Source organism: Aethalodelphis obliquidens, unplaced genomic scaffold (assembly GCF_003676395.1).
Source record: "Aethalodelphis obliquidens isolate GAN/ISIS:26980383/991018 unplaced genomic scaffold, ASM367639v1 scaffold59, whole genome shotgun sequence".
In the NCBI taxonomy this organism is placed as follows: Eukaryota; Metazoa; Chordata; class Mammalia; order Artiodactyla; family Delphinidae; genus Aethalodelphis; species Aethalodelphis obliquidens.
Window position 1 is genome coordinate 7,398,322 of NW_020838003.1, and position 6,794 is coordinate 7,405,115.

Sequence of the window (6,794 nt, forward strand, 5' to 3'; positions counted from 1 at the left end):
ATTGTTCCATCCAGTGCTTGATTGTGTTGTGTTTTCCTGGTCAATTTCAACACCAAGGTGCAATGGGCAGAAGTGTATGGACTTCTATTCCTAGTAGTCAGCATAGGGATGATCTTTACTATCCTCCTTGTAGTCAGATCCTCCCCTGGGATTGCTAACCAGTGCAAGGTGTTCTGCTCAATAAGGTGGTTCTGCGTTTCACTTACAACAAAGATCTGCTTCCCTTAGACTGTTCTCCTATCACCAGATGAGAGCAAGATCCTGTTGTACAGTTTGTTGGGAAGTGGATACATTCACATACCCCATGTATATAGTATCCCTTAGAATACAACCACAGACAAGATGCATGGGCATGGTTCCCCTTGGAGCCGTGCAAGAAGAAAACTGCTGTTCCTTGATTTTACCTAATACTGGAGATGGGTTATGCAGGGTCTATGTTCTGTTCAGTGATCAGAAATGGATACATAATATTTGGGCACAGATATAAAGTTTGTACAGGCAGAGGGAATTTACTCAAGCCTGAAAAAGATATGATTGCGTGTTACTTCTTAGAAGAATCATTTAGTATGCTACATTTCCAATGAGTTAATTTAACTGTCTGGGAAAAAAATCCATGGACTATTATGCTCATGTACATTCAGCAAAGCAACAGTATTATTTTAATTTCGAAGCTGTTATGCCACGTCATCTATAACTACTAGGTAAGCAAACTGATTCTTTTATATATGCAGTTGTCTACTGAATAAAAATAGGCAGTTATTCTGTACCTTTCTAGTACCTTTGTCTTGTGATAGGACTGTATTCTAACGTTTTCTCTTTGTTCTTCATAATGGCACTGTTTTGTAATACTTTTCAAAATGCAAGACTCTCCAAACTTTATAGCTGACTTACCTGAAAGCACACTGTCTCATGGGTTCACTGGACTGAAAATGTAGTTCTGGTTCAAGAGCACAGCCAGCACAGGGATAAAATGCATCCTGTCCAGGAAAGGCCTGGGCTGAGCCATTCTGTTGAGCATGTCAGAGCGCTAGTCACCTTCCCAGTCTAGGGATGTTAAGAATACATTTTCATCATGCAGCAGTTTGGTCTCACTAGACTCTGTTGGAAAACACCATCTGTTGTTTCTGGAAAACTCTTAGACATTTTATTGACACTCGAAGCCCTATTTCATTTCCTGAACATTTGTTCCCTTGAAAACCTGATGCCTCTTAAGATTTAAATATATAAAAAATAAACTTAAAATGTAATACCCAGGGAAGTTTATGATTAAATAATGTTTATAAATAATATAGCTCTGTTCTTGGAATATAGGAAACACTCAATAGATATTATCAATATTGTCATAATCCTTCTTAGTATTCAAGTGAGATTTTGCCAATTGTTCTTAAATTACATATAGAATCCACATCAGTGTAAAATAAATTTGACTACTCTAGGTGTCAGCATAAATAATCATAAAATGGTGTGAAAGTTTAAAATCCAAAGTTGACAATTACTCTTCTATCTAATTGCAGGAGTTAATGAGTGACTGTGAACTCAGTCATTTGCATAACTCAGCTGTGTCAGTGTTTAGGGTACTCTGCAAAGATATGAATTCAGGGTCCCACAATTTGGAGTCATGAACCTGGATTCAATCCCAGTTCTCCTGTTTAGTAGTTATATGCCTTGAAATGATTCACAGTTGCTGCATGATCCAGATTCTCTACTTCTTACTGAACTACTCTTCCGCGACAAAGACTCTCCAAAGACATTTCACATCTAGAAAGCAGAACAATGGTTAAGAATGTGGAATTTAGCATCTGATGGCTCTAGTGGGGTCCCCTTTCTAAACTCACTAGCTATGTGACCTTGGGAAGCTTCCCAAACCTCTATATAAAACTCAGTTTCTTATTCTGGAAACTGAAAATAAAATTAGTATTAACTTCATAGTTGACTGTGAAGATTTGACAATTTAGTAAAGAAATATTCATAGCACAGCACTTGCAACATGCTTGAGTTTTGAAAAGTTATTAGTTCTAACAATTATTATCTTTATTATTATTTTGTCTCAGTTTTCTCATCTCTAAAAAAGAAAAATTGTATCAGTTTTGTCTATGCTGTATGTTGTTTTGAGTATCAAATGAGGCAATGTGGTATATGAAACCTGGTATATAAAAAGAAAACTTATAAATTATTTTCTTGGGCAGAAGAATACTTGGAAAACAGTGTCAAATGCTATGGCTTAGAAAATGTCTTGCCGGAAGACATTTAATATTAAGGTTCTGTATGTCTACTACTATAAGAGTAAAAAAATAACTCTGGAACTGTAGTTAATATTACCCAGCTATTGTGACCTGTCAAGGAGAAAGCTACAGTGTCCTAGATCAGTAGGTTAATCTAGTTAAAGTTAAACTTACTGGTGTCATATATATAAAGTAGCCATTTCAGTTAAAATTTCCTTTTTTAATTAACAGATGGGACATTGTATTTTATTGCTGTTGTTCTCAATATTCTCCAGATAGGAAGGCTGCTGTTTCTAAATATCCAATCTCTTTTAAGATTCTCTGAAAATTAAAAATGTGAAAGACTATTAACCAGTGGTAAATATTCCTTGAAACCTGTGTACCTAGAGAGGTCTTGTTTTTTCATAGACAGATTTACATATTCTTTATATTCTTCTAAGCAGATTGCCAGATTTTCATTCTCGAATTTGTGTACTGGTTACCCTGAAGAGTTGTTTAACACAGTATTGTATAGTTCTGGAATAGTTTGGGGCGGTTTTTCAAAGATATTTTTGTAACGTTACTATGTAGATGATTCTATCTTTTCTTCAAAATTGTTAGAACTCTTGATGCAAATGCAAAACAGTGTGCATAATATTTTAATATATGTTCATATTGAGACTCATCTGAAAATATTTAGTACAACTTATCAAAATGATATTCAAATTCAGGCTTTTTTCTGTTACACTGGTCAATTGAATTGAATCTAAAGTGGAAAATTCAAACAAATAATAAATGCACACAAAACGAGACACGAGTAAGCTGCATGTAATGATTGGAATTAAAATTAGCATCCTCTCCGGGGAGGGGGAAGGGTAAGCTGGGACAAAGTGAGAGAGTGGCATGGACATATATATACACTACCAAACGTAAAATAGCTAGCTAGTGGGAAGCAGCCGCATAACACAGGGAGATCAGCTCGGTGCTTTGTGACCACCTAGAGGGGTGGGATAGGGAGGGTGGGAGGGAGGGAGACGCAAGAGGGAAGAGATATGGGAACATATGTATATGTATAACTGATTCACTTTGTTATAAAGCAGAAACTGACACACCATTGTAAAGCAATTATACTCTAATAAAGACATTAAAAAAATAGCATCCTCTCATCTCTTGTCTGACCTTAAATGAAATATTTTTTAAGAATCTATCTATAATCCTATTCTCTTTTCCATAATGCTTTCCATGAGAGATAGCATCCAATCTCCAATCTGCCTGTATTATCTCTATTGGTGTTTGATAGCTTTCCATGAGAGATAGCATCCAATCTTTTCACTTTAAATTCTACTCTTACTCTCAGTGACTTTCCTTTTCTATCTTTCTTTTGAAATTCGTATCTGTATTTCCAGAAATCCGCCAGACATTTCCAGATGTTCTACCAGTGTGTCCTATATGACCGCCATTGAACTATCCTCTCCACTCTTTTCCATATATTCTGTTCTGTTTTTCCATATATCTGTTCTTTTTTATTTTTCCTATATTATTGAATGCCATATCATCCACCTAAACCTCCAAAGTAAAAAAGCTTAGAAACATTATCAGCTCTTCTTTTTCACCCATTTTCACATCTAAGTATCTCTCAGTACTGTCTCTCCTCTTAGTTGAGTCACTGTTTTAGTCCCGTTTCTCCCCATTTTCTTTTTTAAATATTTTAAAATTCTTTATTAAAACAAGCTTCTTAGCTGCACTTTGATGGGGTTATATAAAAAGCGTCACAGCATTAATCCCATCAACACCAAAGTTACTGCAATCACGTTCATTTATAAGCATTCATTAAATTTGCTATCACCATCACCACATTATTGCAATGTCAGAGACTGAGTCATTTCATTTCTTCAAGAAAAATTACATTGACACGGTTACTGAAAGCTTTCAGTAATAGGGAGGAAAAAAATTTAACTATTTCAACACAGAACAGAATGTTCAGGATCCTATATTTAATAAAAATATCAGCAAACAGGGCACCATCTTGGTCTATAAATGATGTTCTCCACAAGGGACTTACAAGTGTTTTTAAAACACCACTAAGGGGACATTGGTGAAAGTTTCTTTGACACATTTTTTAAAAACCTGTTAGTAGCTTTGCCATAAAACTGATTTAAGGTAGTTTTTTTTTTTTTTTTTTTTTTGGAAACATTTAGAACAATCCAACACTTGGTATTAATACTCAGATCAGCATACTGTACTAAAACATAACAGCAACATTTTATAGACTAGCTGCAATTTTCACTAGCTGTGTTCACCAACCGTTTAACAGAATTGTAGTGTTCTCCTAAGCCATATGCATGTCTCATATAAACAAGTATTAATGGGTTTTTGGGAGATTCTTCACCAACTACAAGAGGAGGAGAATCTGCCTGTATTATCTCTATTGGTGTTTGTTAAATGTGAGACAGGGCTCTTAGCTCAAGCTGACCTCCCCATGCAGCGGTGTTTATGATATCATCACAGTACTTTCCAAACTCTTCTGAAGTATACATATCTCCTGTACTAGGATTTGTTAAAAATGGTAGAAAGTCTTCCATGTGGCTTTGCATGTAGTCAGCAGTCTGACATCTTAAGGCAGCCACAGTCAGACTGCAGTCCTGTTCTTTCAGTTGATCTTCAATGACTGTACATACAGTGGCCATCAGGTGGAATCTGTTTAATTTCCAACTGTCTAGCTGCGAATATTTGAGCAAGTTTTTCACTTTCTACATGTCTAGCCCCAGTTAAGTTTTCAATTTCAGCTTCAGCTATCCTTTCTTCCCGCTCCTTTTCCAGTGCAGCATTTTTGTCCCATCTCTCTTGTGCTTTTGATATCCGAAACGGCTGATTCTCAAGAACCAAGTTTGAAATATTGACAGCAACAGAATCTATTTTACTCTCCTTAGGAGTCAGCTTCAATTGCTCCAGCTTCTCTTTATGTTTCTGTTCCACTTCTGCTTCTAACTTAGCAACATCTTCAGTAAGTTGCTTCCTCCTCTTTTTGTCAGTCTTGGGGACAGCATTCTTCATACCCTGAACTTTGGCTTGCAACTACTTCTTCTCTTTGTGATGCCTTCTCACCAGCTGTTCCTCCTAATCAAACTCCTCAGTCAAGACTGCCTTCATGACGACTAGGTAACCTGATCCCCATTTCTTTTATATTGCACATTATCTCTGTGTCTGTCTCTACTCTCCTTCTCCTCCAGTGTAACCACATTTGTTAAAATATATATCTCCTCGTGTTACATGCTTAAAATCCTTCCTTGGGCTCCTTTGACCATTAAAATCCAAATCCTCATGTGCCAAACAAGAGCTCTAACAATCAAGCCTCATTTTATCTTTACAGACTTGGGCTTACAATTGTCCCTGTGTCCATTTTTATATTCTATATGATGCATTTTATTTGGTATTCTCTTCTTACTTTCAGTATTAAGTGGACAAATTCCCACTGATTCTCTAATATTCTGCCCAAATATTTCTGTGAAGTTTTTCTTGACATTCCTTTTCCCCATTTCCCTCTGAGGTTGTACAGTGTCACAGCCCCGTTGTGTGTGTGTGTTGTATGCATGCATTTATAACTGTAATCGTTCCCTTATAGATTTGTGTCTGCTGCTAAATTGAGGAATTTTGCCATTTATGTCTTTAGAATTCCTATGCTTAGTTGGTCCCATAGTAAATGTCATTATCTGTTTTGAATGAATGAATGAGGGATGAAGTAGCCAGCCACCCCAGACTAGAAGATGAATCTTCTTCTGCAATTCACTATATCTATACCTTGGATATAAATTTGTAGAGTTTTAGAGGGTATGAAAACTACATCAACCATTTCCTGTCTAAAATGAGTGTTTCTTCACAGATTGCTTCTCCATGTGGTCATTATTAAACACACCAGCCAAATGTGTTTTGATTCACACACCAGTCAAATTTAGTCACTCATTGTTTTTGTCATTGGCAAGAATAGACTTTAAATTTTCTCCTCAGAATAATATTTTACACCCAGAAATCATGATCTCCAGGAATAAAGTTTCTTACATCATTTAGGGTTGATCCTCTTCCATATAGGTCTTGGCTGAGTTTGGTTTCCAATATGGGACTCTTGTTCAAAGCTAGAGGGAACACTGGGCTCAAACTATAAAATAAGTGAGTGATTATAGAAGGATGATTACCAGGGTGGTGTGTGTGTGTGTGTGTCTGTGTGTGTGTGTGTGTATTCTGATGGTCCACTTCTGGTATGAACAGGGCTCATAAAAACATCTTGTACAGCATCGTTTTTGGACCAAACAGTGTTTCACTGTCTCTGCCTGAAAACTATGGAAAGTTGTCTGTTTTGCACATTAGTACAGGATGTGATAAATTGGTTTGGGTTACTGTTAGTTACTTCTCATTATTCTCCTATCCCCAAATTAGTCAATTCAAGCCGAGCTATTGCTCCTGGTACTTGACTATGAAATTATGGATATATCACAAGGAGAAAGAAGTTACCCACAAGGCTTTAAAAAAAATAGATCCTCAATTTTAATACTTGTCAGAAATATTAGCACTTATCATATTGTACATTGCCGTTTAAAT

General features: G+C 36.2%; 1 pseudogene; it reads right to left on the bottom strand.

Moving 5' to 3' along the window:
- Positions 1-4,309: 4,309 nt before the first annotated feature.
- LOC113609884 (deubiquitinase OTUD6B pseudogene) lies at positions 4,310-5,318 on the bottom strand (annotated as a pseudogene).
- Positions 5,319-6,794: the final 1,476 nt, after the last annotated feature.